The sequence below is a fragment of the Periophthalmus magnuspinnatus genome, chromosome 3 (genome assembly GCF_009829125.3).
Source record: "Periophthalmus magnuspinnatus isolate fPerMag1 chromosome 3, fPerMag1.2.pri, whole genome shotgun sequence".
Lineage (NCBI taxonomy): Eukaryota > Metazoa > Chordata > Actinopteri > Gobiiformes > Gobiidae > Periophthalmus > Periophthalmus magnuspinnatus.
In genome coordinates this window covers 11507364-11520625 of record NC_047128.1, presented here as the reverse complement: position 1 = coordinate 11520625, position 13262 = coordinate 11507364, and the positions used below count along the sequence as shown (strand labels likewise).

At 40.2% G+C, this 13262-nt stretch overlaps 1 protein-coding gene across 1 annotated transcript in view; it reads right to left on the bottom strand.

The window, feature by feature from the left end:
- The window catches only part of lrp4 (low density lipoprotein receptor-related protein 4), a 167581-nt gene that overhangs the window by 73479 nt on the left and 80840 nt on the right, over nucleotides 1-13262 (bottom strand). The gene's annotated exons all lie outside the window — the stretch shown is intronic.

The following is a 13262-nucleotide window of genomic DNA, read 5'->3' as shown; positions in this document are numbered from 1 at the left end:
GATACTCATTTAAGCAGATATGAATTCATATCATTACAACACGTCTTTTACTACATCTACTACTGACTTGTTGTCAAATGATCTATCTATATCCTTGCTCTCGCTCCCGTCTCACTCCTTAGACCTAAGTAAACACTTTAAATTCACTCTCTCAGTCTGGTTTAACAGCATGAGTTCTGTCTGCAGATTTACGACTGTCCTCCAGGCTCTGCTGAGCTGTTTGCTCAGAAAACATCCCAGCGAGAAGAGGCCGTCTTGGGGCTTCGTTTGTCTGTCTATGAGGATGGATGGAGCTGTAAGAGTGTGGTTTCCTGCTCCTGTTTTAAGCATCAAGTCTAAAAAGTTTCATTATGGCACATTTTTCACTGTTGTCTGATTACAGAGTTGTGGTGCGTGCATCATCCCTCACTGACCACATGGCTTAAGTTCACATGTGAATAAATAAAAGTCAATCAGCTCTCATCCAAAAGTGTCAGATATTGACTCATATGGTTCTTCCCTACAAGTTTGTGAGTGATGAAATGTAAATTTGAGCTGGTGTCACCATATTAAAATTTCAAAATCGATTTTGATACTAAGGAATAGACTCGCTACTCTATAATGATTCTGATACCACCATGATAATAAAAGCACTCTTTCTTTGCACGATAGTAAGTGGTTTTCAAGATTAAATGATAGTTTTGATACCGGTTTTAGTATCATTTAGTATCTGACTTTTGGTACCTTTGACAACATTAACTGAAATAAAAAATGGTGTGCAGTGGTTTGAGTTTTGCCAGTTCTGCTTTACAATAAACTCATTTACAAGAGAAAAAAATATAGAGTAAGGTAATGCTTCAACCACTGTCCTCGTTAAATCTATATATTTTACAGGTCAGCAGAAAACATATTGATAAAGGCTCCTATCAATACTGTTATCACCATAGAACACTGGTTATGTGGTCACGCTACAACTAGATTTACAGTAAAAGTGCAGACAAAGTAAAAGTGGCATCAAATACAACTCAAAATGGTGTCACATATTATCAAAGTCATTACATAGTGTGCCATGTATATTCTTTGTAGATAAGCCAAGGAACATTACTACAAGTGAAACATATGTGGCTACAAATATGTTATCATCAAATAAAAACAAAACCTAAAGACTGGATTGGCAAAATGATCAAACCACAAATATGTAGTGTTTTTTATGGAAGAGAAACGTGATCTCTAAAGGCACTATAAGCATGTTCAAATGTGCTCCGTGAACTGAAACCCAATCAATTCCAACTCAGTTTCATCCTTCATTGGAAGCTGCTGTGCAAGTGTGCTGAAAAAGTTAGAAGTAGAAGAAGAAGAAGAAGAGAAAGAGTAAAGAGTTTGAGTCAGCTGTTTAGAATCAGCCTCTAAACTTCATTAAGGCTCCTTCATTATCCATTACAGGTACTGCTCCTCTGGCTCCTCTGTCTCCTCCATAGACTGTACAAAGAAGTGGACTAAGTGAGTGTGACGTCACCCGTAGCGTTCGGCTCTAGTTAAATGAAAGTCGTTGCGGCTAGAAGTTATGGGGGGGAATTTGGAGACAAGTTCCATATTTGGGATTCCGACCACAAGTATCATAGCAACCAAAGAGCCAATCCAGAGCGAGGCTGATGAAGGTGACGTCTCTTCCCACCCGCACCGCTGGTTTAGCACGGAGCAAATGCTTAGCAATGCTGTCAATCAAACCTAGTGCTAATGCTAGTGGGAGTGACCTCTGGGAAAGAAGGCACCCAATTTGTCTGCTACTAATGTTCATATCTTGATTTACAGACACAAAAGCCAAATAAAAACACCAGGATCATGTAGAGTGGGTTAATATGGACATTTTAAGACCAAAATGATGAGGCTCACTGCAGCAGTTACAGAGAGAGGGGTGACAGAGTGGCCAGAGTCAATGGGTTAGGCATGTCCACTTATATATACAGTTTCCTCCTCTTCATCCTGTCCCCTTGGTTTTCATGTTTCTCTAAGTATGACTTGGTTTGGTGGGATAGTACCTGTGGTCAATATTTATCATAGTTTTACATCAGTTAAGTGACTGTTGAAACAAAAAAAGTTGAAAAGAAAAACACAAAAATACAGGAAATAGCACTGAGTTCTGAAACTGAATCCCTCAACACAGAAAAATCCATCCAAAGAATACATTTTTCTGGCATTTAACAAAACAAAGCTGTTGCAATTAAATTGCATTAGTCAAATCATAACTATTGTGTAATTTAGACATGTTTTGGCCCTTGTTAACATTGTGGTTGCTAGGTAACAGTTATGAAATTTCCCAAGTATGGCATAGGTTCACAAAACTTTAAAAAGTAAAAAAAATCTTAAATATCATGATGTTAACCAGTCATGTGTACTTGAGCAGCATGTGACTCTTATCTGGTCCATCACAGCTCAGTTGTGGTTTGAAGTCCAATCTGAGCCCAGAGAGATTCACTGATGCTGTTGTGAAAAAAAGGACTTATGTAACTGTGAATCTGAATGAACCAATCTGTTTTCACCACTTTAGAAAGATGGTGCTGTCTGACAGAGGCGTCACTAGTCTGTCTGATGATAACTCTGCTCTAGTATGAAGATAACAGCTATATTTGAGATTAATTTCAGTTTTAAGTATAGACTGTAGAAAGAAGTGGAGTAAGTGAGTGTGACGGCACCCATTGCATTCGGCTCCACTCAAATGAAGCTCATCGAGGCTCGCAGTTATAGGGGCTAATTTGGAGCAAAGGTTCATATTTGAGATTCCAACTCCAAGTATCATAACAACTAAACAGCCAAACCGGAGCAAAGTTGTTGAAGGTAACGGCCCTTCCTGCCTGCACCGCTGCTTTAGCAGGGAGCGGGCACTCAGCAACGCTGTCAATCAAACCTGTTGTTAATGTTAGCGGGAGTGACCTCGGGGAAAGAAGGCATTTGTTTGCTATTAATGTTCATATCTTGATTCATGGAAAAAAAAAATTGTCAAATAAAAATATGAGGACCATGTAGAGTGGGTTAATATGAACATTTTAAGACCAAAATGACAAGCCTGACAGGAGCATTTACGGAGAGGTGATGGTTTTTCAATGTAAAGTGAATTGGGTCAATAGAGCCAGAAGCGTGCCCATGAGCACTTCCTATTTGAAACACAGCAGCTAGAAGGTTAGCTATGTGCATTTATAGATACAGTCTGTCAATGGCTTAGAATGCCTATTGTTCAACACAGAGCTGGAGTCAGAATTCTGAGGTGGAGTTTGCTGTATAACTGTCAGACTGCAGATGTGTTGACCTGGTTTATGGTTAATATCTCTGTAATTACTGGGCCTATCCACATGAAACAAAAACTGGCACAAATTTCAACATCTTCTCTGTCAGTGTAAATAAACAAAAGTGAAATTTATGTTTTCTCAGTAGCTTCAGAAAGTGGTGCCTGTATTCAACCGCAAAGACTGTAAGTTGTAAGATTAATATGGAACGTTTGTGGAGCCAAACCCTAACCAGTAATGATGAGGTTCAACATTTGTGGATCTTAAGTTTGAAGACTTCTTCCAAAAACAGTGAATCTCCAAAGAGTTACATAATCCCCAGTCCTCCATCTCAAATGATCTTGCTAATGTAAAGCAATCAGTTACTTTTACCTTCTAGGTCTAGAGTACAATTTACAAAACTATGTGTATGTTACATTCTACATTATATAAAAGAGGCTAGGAATTTAGTTAGCATAAAAAAAATGATAAAAAAGCAATACAAGTTTCAAACCATCTTCAAGTTATTCTCCAAAAATACTATGTCATTTTGCTGTCAGACCACCATGACTCAAAGTGGTGCGATTCTCAACAGGTGGCCCTAGTACCCCCCAGAGTGCTGTATACCGCTAACCCCAAAACCACGCCTCAACCAGTGTTATACTACAACCGAAATCTAACCTCCAACCAGGTGCATTCAACCATCCTCCCTCTGACAGCACCGGAGTCAAAGGGCCCGCGCCGCACAATGGTAACCCAGAGAGGAGCCCTCTGGCTGGGGATAATTAGGGCTAGACCTCCCTGGAGACTACCTGGAGGGTCTGGGTGTGAGGGAGGCAGGTCGGAGCGCTCTTTTGTCCATAAAAGAGCAGAGTTTTATGGGGACAGATGTAGCTGAATGTGGCTGCGTGTGTCCAGTCTGAAGACACGTTAAAGAGAGGGTTACAAAGACACATGGCAGGACTGCGCTGCTCACACACTGCAGGGGGCGCACTCCAATGTGGGGGAATAAAATTGGGGAAATTCTTAATATAGGGACAGTTTAGATGCTTGAGTTTGCGTAATGGTAACCTGGGTGATTTGTACAGCTTCAATATAGCCTATACTTATACTTAACTGTGAAAAATATAGAAAGTTGTAAAATGGCTGAAAACAAAAATATTTCAAGTCCACTAAGCATGCAGTACAGATCAGTAATTTTACAATACCTGCCTTACCTGAAAGAAAAAAAAAATATTTATTCCATATTTTGATGGGGTACTATCCTTTCCAACTAATTCCAAAAATTCCTCTCTGAGTCATCCACCACAAGGTGCACTATGTAACTCTTTTGGTGAAGGGTTTCTGGAGATGTTATTGCATTTCCTACAATGTTCCACAGAATGGCATTAAATCTATCCAGCTAGCATATATTCAGTTTGAATGTTTTGGTTTTTTTTAAACACTAAAAATACCCTGAAACATCCGTTCCTATTGTGAGCGGGGTCGCCTCTCCACAAATATGACCTGTAACTTGGCTTGGTGGCATCTCCTGTTTGTCTCAGTTAATGCCGTACTGTCAAACATTCCAGACAAAGCAATAACGTCTCAATAACAGGGAGACAAACAGGTGGTAGACCAATCACTAGAACAGTTATAGAGATTGACTAATATGAGCTTTGTCATGGACAATACTGATATTGATTGTTTAGAATCCAGAGGAATAGCAAAAGAAAAATATTAAATCTGTCAACTGGACAAAAAATTGTAGGAGTGAAGAAGTTTCGCTGCTCATTCAAGCCATGTCTTCAGTTCTGGTCACATTATTGGTGGACACTGCCTTATATCTATCCGAAGGGAGGAGCTAACTACACTGAAACTAAAAACACCTATTGTTAACAGTTTCTGTTAGTAGGCTAGGTCTGTTGACTGTGTGCCTGTGCCTGAGTCCTACTTAGCATAATCATTCAAGCCTCTAATGAGTGATTTCACACCTATTAGAATTGGAATCCAGAGAAACCAATGACCGATAAGATAAGGCCGATATTTTAGGTAGATTTTTTATTATTTTCCCCCAATTCTGTCATTTAAAATTTACCACAAACTCCCCCACAGCCCTATTTTTACCACAAACCTCAAATAAAGCTTTATGCATATTCTTTAGGCAACAGGTGGACCAAAACAAAATGTCAGCCTGTGCTGGAAATTCAACATCGGCCAAACAATATATCAGTCTATCTCTACAAAGTTACATAAGTAAGTATGTTATGTAGTTTAGATCTGTACAAACAAGTTCTGAAATGTCCCTGTGTGTCAGTTGCCCTCCCTGTATCTCCATGGGGTCTTATTCTGCATAAAACCTGCTAACCCTGTAGTTCAGATCTGTACAAACTGTTCTGAAATATGATTCTTGTTTGAGTTTGTCAGTTCATATTTCAGTCTTTTTGTCAATTCTCCTGCATGTGCTTTGAATTTTAACTTAAAACAGAATCCCATTATTAAAACATAAATTGCAAATCTCATCGTTGTTAAATTCTTGTCAGATATTTTACTCAAATTGTTGCCATCCGCAATCAAAAGTCCCTGTTTGGATGCAGTATTTATCTGTTGAAATGCCTTTAATCTTTGCACAGTGGCTCAGTCTCCTCTTTTATGTGTGCTACTGACAGCTCACATGTGGAGGTCCAGAGGGGGGGAGCATGGCCGCTGCCTTCTCCGCGGTGGAGCTCTGGTTTGGGGCTTCTGTGAGCGCCGCGTGCCCCATCGCTCCATCACGCTCCGCTCATCCCCACCTTTTAATTTAGCCTGCGAGAGCTCGGGCCAAACCATGACAGAGAGAGGCATCCGGGACCGCAAAAACATATGTGCACACAGGCTGGGAAATAAGACGTGGACGTGTACTGAGAGGAGAAGAAGAGAGACAAATATACTACTGCTACTGCTACTGCTACTACTACCACAATTGTTTTGTCAGCTAGGTAGCCTTGTTTAACTATTTGTGTGGACAGTACAATATGACATAACTCTGCCTTGAGTACTCTCATTAGAAATGCATTGGCTTCCTCTGGATTTGAGCGTCCGGGTTGAAAATTCTCACCAGCTCTCGAGACAAATACGAGGGCAGCCTCTTCAAATCCCTTCAGAGAGTGGTGTCCGGTCTGTGCGCTTTGGGCTAGGAGCGGGTCATGGCTTTTCTCACCTGTTCATCTCTCTGTTATTAGAGGACTGGTCTTATCTCCACACAGGGCTCCATCACTGTCTGCAGGACCCATCAGAGAGACAAAGGGAGCAGGTCCAAGCCTCTGCTGATCTGTCAGTCCAATGAGCTAGTTCCAAAGTGTCAGACGGGGAGATGAGGCTAGTGGGGGTTGTCAAAAGTAGATATAGACCAATATAAAGGTCGGCCAATATATCAAGCCGATTTACACTTTGTAGTGAACCGGTTGTCTGCCTTAAACCTCCAGCAGAGAACGATATTCAGTGTGGCCAAGCAGCTGTCTCCATATGCATTAAGAGTATATGCTTCATCTAAACACTTTAGTCCAGAAAGGGCACTGTAAACATGTGACTACACTGCTCTCTTATCCAGTTTGTAGTAAAACAAGGTTGTGGAAGGTTTTGTACCATATTCAAAGTGGGTAATTTGGATAAAATGACCAAAATCGGTCTATACATCGGCCTAAAAATACCAGAAGAGCTCATCGGCCATCGATTTATCTGGATCTTAAACAATTCTATCGGCATTGGCCATGGAAAAACCCATATCAGTCAATCTCTAGTCAGAATACTCATTTAAGTGAGTATCAATATAGAAAGAAATGTATAAAAGTAAATGGTAAAATAAAGAATGGTCTATGGTCTAAAAAAGTCATTGTTATCATGTGGTTCAAAATCAGTATCCAGGGCACTCAGCAGTGATCAGCCGTTGTTTAGAAAAGAGCAAACCGTGAGCCTCTAAAACCTCACTATAATTAACGATTTTTTAAAGAGCTTTGGGAGAACAACAGTCACAGCGTATTACCTCCAACGCACACGGGATTAACTGTCCTTTATACATCCAAAAGTTCATTTTAAACAGTTTGCAGTGGTCCAAAGTTATTCCACACTATCTAATGCATTCAGAACATCCTAATTCTTCACCATGATGAGTTTATATAAATTTCAGGGACCAGTGCAAAGTTTTACCATCATGGTAATGCTAGGCCTGTCAAGATAACAGATTTTGAAGTTTGATAGTAAGTATATAGATGATAAAGGATAATAGTGAAAATAATTTAAACAGCAGAATGAAACACTTTAGTACTTTTCTTGTTTTGTCTGATTTTTCCTGTTGTTTGATTTTCCTGTTTGTTTTTGTGTGTAGGCATCACAGCAAGAAGGTTTGGTTCGATCCCCGGGTCGCCCAGGCCTTTCTGTGTGGAGTTTTGCATGTTTCTCCCCGTGTCTGGATGGGTTTCCTCCGGGTACTCCGGTTTCCCCCATCAACCAAAACATGAACGCCCTTCGAGACAACTGTTGTTGTGATTTTGGGCGTTACAAAAATAAAATGAATTGAATTGAATTAGTTAGTACAGAATAAAAGTAAACCTTCTACAGCTCAAAATTTATCATAAAACCAAAAAATAACCAACAATAGTAGTGCAAAGAATATGTTTACACAATAAATACTGACCCCAAAAAATATAATTTCAGCTTTCATATATAGAACAATAAGTCGATATACACTGCCTGGCCAAAAAAAAGATCACACACTAACATTTCATTGGACCACCTTTGGCTGTGATTATGGCATTTGCTGTAGCATTGTTTTGATAAGCTTCTGCAATGTCACAAGATTTATTTCCATCCAATGTTGTATTAATTTTTCACCAAGATCTTGCATTGAAGATGGTAGAGTCTGACCGCTGTGCAAACCCCTCTCCAGCACATCTCAAAGATTCTCAGTTGAGTTAAGGTCTGGACTCTGTTCTGGCCAGTCCATGTGTGAAAATTATGTCTCATGCCCCCTGAACCACTCTTTCACAATTTGAGCCCGATGAATCTTGGCATTGTCATCTTGGAATATGCCCGTTTCATCAGGGAAGAAAAAATCCATTGATGGAATAACCTGGTCATTCAGTATATTCAGGTGTCAGCTGACCTCATTCTTTGAGCACAGACTGTTGCTGAACCTAGAGTTGACCAACTGCAGCAATCCCAGCCTATTTGCTTAGTTAAATCCAGGTGGCACCTTTTTTTTGTCCAGGCAGTGTAGTAATTATCGTGTCAGGCCTAGGTAATGCTAAGAATAACTAGCATGCTAACGCACACTTCCTTTAATTATAAAGCATTTTATTGTCCGATAATGGATAGATCCACACAGTACTTTGCTCAAATAGTTGGAAAAAATATGGTACAGGGCCTTTAACTTTTAATTTCAACTAAAAAGTGAATACTTGGATTCCAGCGTTGATTCTTTGATACTGCAGCTCACCTCTCTTTGTCTAAATCAGTTTCTATACAGTCACAGTCTATTACCTCTGACACACGTGGGAGTAAAAGTCCTGTCTTCAACAAAAATGCCTAAACAAAATAATTACACGCTCGCTCTGGTGTCGTTGTCTTTATCCCAGAGATCAAACGTGCAGAGTGAGGAGGGGAGGGCGCGTCGGCCATCTTGGTGTGGGCAGGAGCAGGGTAGGGCCGCCACGCTTCATCCAACACAGTTCCACTCATCTGATGCCAACTGTGTGTTATCTTTGAAAGCACTTCAGACAGCCATGTGGCCCCAGTGCACGCAAGCCACCACTCAAACTCACACGGAAATATTATACTCAGATTGTCAACATTAAAGAATGAGTCTTTAGGGAGACTGAATCATTATGGACCAAAATATCCTTTAACAATCTCAACAGTGTTGTACGGGTTGGGTCCTATATTATGCAAAACTGACTCATGTGAGCTTTGAGCCATGCTATAGCCACCAATCTGTGGGTCAATGAATCTGTTCGCTCTAGCAGTGATGTTTATTTGGAGAGCAGGATTTGAACCGCCAACTTTCGGATCAGAGGACAGTCACTTTCCCAACTGAGCTACTGTTGCTCACTCTAGCATAACCTCCAATAATCTTAAGGCCCTTTCAAAACGTGACTGCAGCAGAAATTAAATGACTGTAAAATACATGATAATATGAGTGACTTCCCAGAACATGAAACCCAAAGCGTGTTGGAAACTGAGCAGAAATATCCCTCCATGTTTAATCTGATAATCTTTCCTGGCTGTGAACACAATCTGTCGGATTTGGGCTAATCTACAACATAATTCCCCAAATCTCATTTTGTGTGCTGCAAGTGTCAAGACAGAGACGCAAGTAAAGACACAGGGATTCAAGTGGAAAGCGTCGCCCTGGTAGTGTCCAAGGCTGATTTCATGATAAACATAAGCATGAATCAAGCTCTGTGCGAAGGGTCTGGAAAACATTTGATTTTCCCCGAAAGCTCATAAACATGTTTTAGCAGGATTTATACCCGAGCTTTACGACTGTGATGGTTTCATAATACACTCACTGTAAGTGATACTGCCGCTCTGGGAAGGTCTGCTGGGCTCAGGTTGGAATATAAAGGGCCAAATGGGGATACGATGAAGAGGACAGGTGAAAACAATTGTAAACAGACCATCAAGTAAAGAGATATCAAAAACATGCAAATAATCTAATCCTCTGGGTCTAGATCCACACCAAGTACCATCTAAGAAGATAATATGAGGCTTTCTGAGTACCACCAGATCTAAACCAGGATTAACAGGTCTAAATTATGGTTAAACATGGTTGAAAATAGAGACAAAACAGGTGTACAATGAAAATAAGTCATGGATAAGAGTTCATATCTTTGTCTCTAAATTAAACCTGGTGCCCTGGTTTGAGAAACACTCTTCTAGGTAATCTTGACCAAACTTGGCTCTGGAGATGGACACTCACTGCTCCTGACAGATTTAAACCAGGGTCATGGTAGGATGGGACAAATGCAGAGGAGACGTTTTTCTACAGGGATAATATTGTGAAATAAAATTTTCTGATTGAAATCTCTACCATATGCTTGTCTCCATTGCATGTAATATTCCACAGTATGTCATTAAACTAATCAAGCTTGCATTTATTCAGTTACTATAGTGTTTTGATTGCCCAAAACTATTTTTAAAAACATACATTCTTACGTAACCTGGTGACGTTACATGCTTGTCTCTAAGGAAATAGATAGGTTTAATGGGTGACAGTAGCTGGCAGAGTGTAAGATCGACTGATCCGAAGGTTGACGGTTCAAATCCCGCTCGACATAAACATCCTTGGTTGAGCAGTCAGATCCACTGACTCACAGGTTGGTGGTGCAATTCAAGCTCGCACAAATGATTACTGTTGTTGTGTCATTGGACGATGCATTTAACTCACCTTGCCTGACACAGGGTCTGTGTACACTGGTGTATGAATGTGTGTGTGAATGGGTGACTGGTTCCTTCTTGTAAAAGTGCTCTGAGTACCATGAAGGTGGAAAAGCACTATATAAAAATGTGACCATGTGACTATAATGCCATACTGTGGAGCATTCCAGGTAAATATCTATGGAGAGAAGCTTTGTGCTACCAGCAAAGTTACAGAGTGCACCTTTAACTATGAACAGGGTATTGAATCTCCTTAAAATTGTGTAACCTTTCCCTCTATATAAACAAACCTTTACCCAGATAGATCCCATGTTATAGCCTATGCGTTTCAATACAAAAAGCTGAGAAAAGACTCCAGATTCTGTTGTATTGTTGTCATTTGCTTTTGTGCCAGCACAGAATCTTTAAACACTGAACCTTTCATTTCCTTTTTAGTGCAAATTAAACGTTACATCACTTGAATCCAGTGTTGACTTTGATATCGCAGCCGCCTCTCTTTGTCCAAATCAGTTTACATTAGCCTACGTTAGCTTAGGTTAGCTTACATTAGCGGCTGGGTGCAGTACACACAGAGCAGGGTTAGCAAAGGGCTGACGGCGACAGAAAATAAAACCACTGGAACTTTAACCCTTTCAGAGCTCACAGTGAATGGACCTCATGGCTCTAATGTACATATGAACAACACCGAGGGGAGACGACATGGGGAGAGAAACAGTGAGATGAAAGAGTTTGAGAAGACCAAAACAATAAGATCGATAATTTAAAGAAGTAGGAGGGGCTGGGCAATATGGCAAAATACAAAACAAACAAAAAATACACAATACCAATACCAATTTGTCCTTGCTCTGATCTAAGTTTTTCAGCCATATTTTCCTAAACAAAAACAGACTTTAATGTGTGCCATTCAACACAAAAATAGTCAAAATTCTTCCCCCAAACCACACGCTTTCACTGACAGAGGATTGGCTTTAGACCTCTCCATTAAAAAGACCCAAACTGATCTTTGACCATTTCAAACCACTGGATCTCGATTTCATTAAAATTCTATTCATTTTATTCATTCATTCAGTCCTGTGTGAACAGAGGGTGAAATGAGGACAAATCCTGGACTAAAGCAAGTTGAGTTGTCAAAAAAAAACAATTATTGATAGTTATATAATTATATAGTTGCATAGTGCTTTGCGACCTTTTAGACACTCAAAGTGCTTTACATCAAGGAACCACTCACCCATTCACACACAAATCCATACACCAGAGTCTGTAGATACTGGGGGCGAGGGGGGTAAAGTGTCTTGCCCAAGGGCACAATGACAGCATTCATCTGTGGAAGCTGGAATTGCACCACTAACCTGTGTGTCAGTGGATCTGTCCAATGATGTTTATGTCGAGAGCGACATTTGAACTGTTAACCTCGAGATCAACCTTTGGATCAGTGGACAAACATTCCAAGTGAGCTACTGTCGCCTGTCATATTGTCTAAAAATCATTTTGGTACAAAATCCCTGGTATCAAAGTTTCAAATTTTAGTAGTAAGACAAAAATGAAGAGAAACCTTCACTTTTTGTGTGATACTTGAACATCAACCTTGAAATTTAAAAGGCATCTTTTAACATATTTCTGATGATTTGCAAAATCCAATAATAGTTATTATGAGAATCTGCCAAAAACGATCTATGCATACATACAACATACCGGCCCCTCCTCCCTCTAGCACTATGAAACCCCCTTCACCACATAGACCTAATGGACTCTGCTCACATTTGAGTCTTAATTAAAGCTGCTCCTTGCTGTGGGGTAAATCAGTCCAATGGGAGCTAGCCTAACTGCTGCGTTAGCTTTGGTCTCCTCACATCAGCAAGAACACAGGTGAAATCTCTGCTCCTGCTGCTCTCTGCAACACAACTTTCATCATAACTGCATAGCAACTCAACACTAGGGTTGTCAAAAATAGTTAAAATCAGATACTAATCCACACAAAAACTAGCATCCAAACTCATTTGAGCAGGTATCCATTCTAAAAAGGCGACAATGGCAGGACAGAAATGAAAATTTCCTGAATAGCTTTAGAATGATCTTGAGTTATATCAAAACAAGTATAAGACTAGACTAGTGTACGCCCATGGACCACTATGGAACCATCTACAAGAAGTTTACACAGTCTACGTCAATGTATATCCTCATTTAATTACACACCTATGTCTAACTGCTGACACATAACAAATGTAGATCACCATGTTAGCTTTGATTGTTTTGAAAATGCTATATTCACCCAAAACATGTTTTATATGTTTTACTTTCATTTTTGATGCTCCGAGTCTCCCCTCCCTTTGCTCCCAACGCTCCCAAGTCACTCCCCCTTCAGATCGCTATCACAACACAATCAGCATGCATCCTGCTAATGAAACTACTACACATCAAATCAGTTGTTGTGTAGTTTTGCATCATGCTTTTGTATATGTATATGTATGGAGAATTGTCATGTGGGAGCATGGCGGACGTAGGCTTGCGGGCGGAGCATCTTACAGCTAAATATAAAGACGGTTCGAATAGTGCCCAGGAGAGATCACTAAATTACTCAAACATGGCTGACATCTAAAACCTCTTCAAGCATGTTTTGGATGAACATGGCAG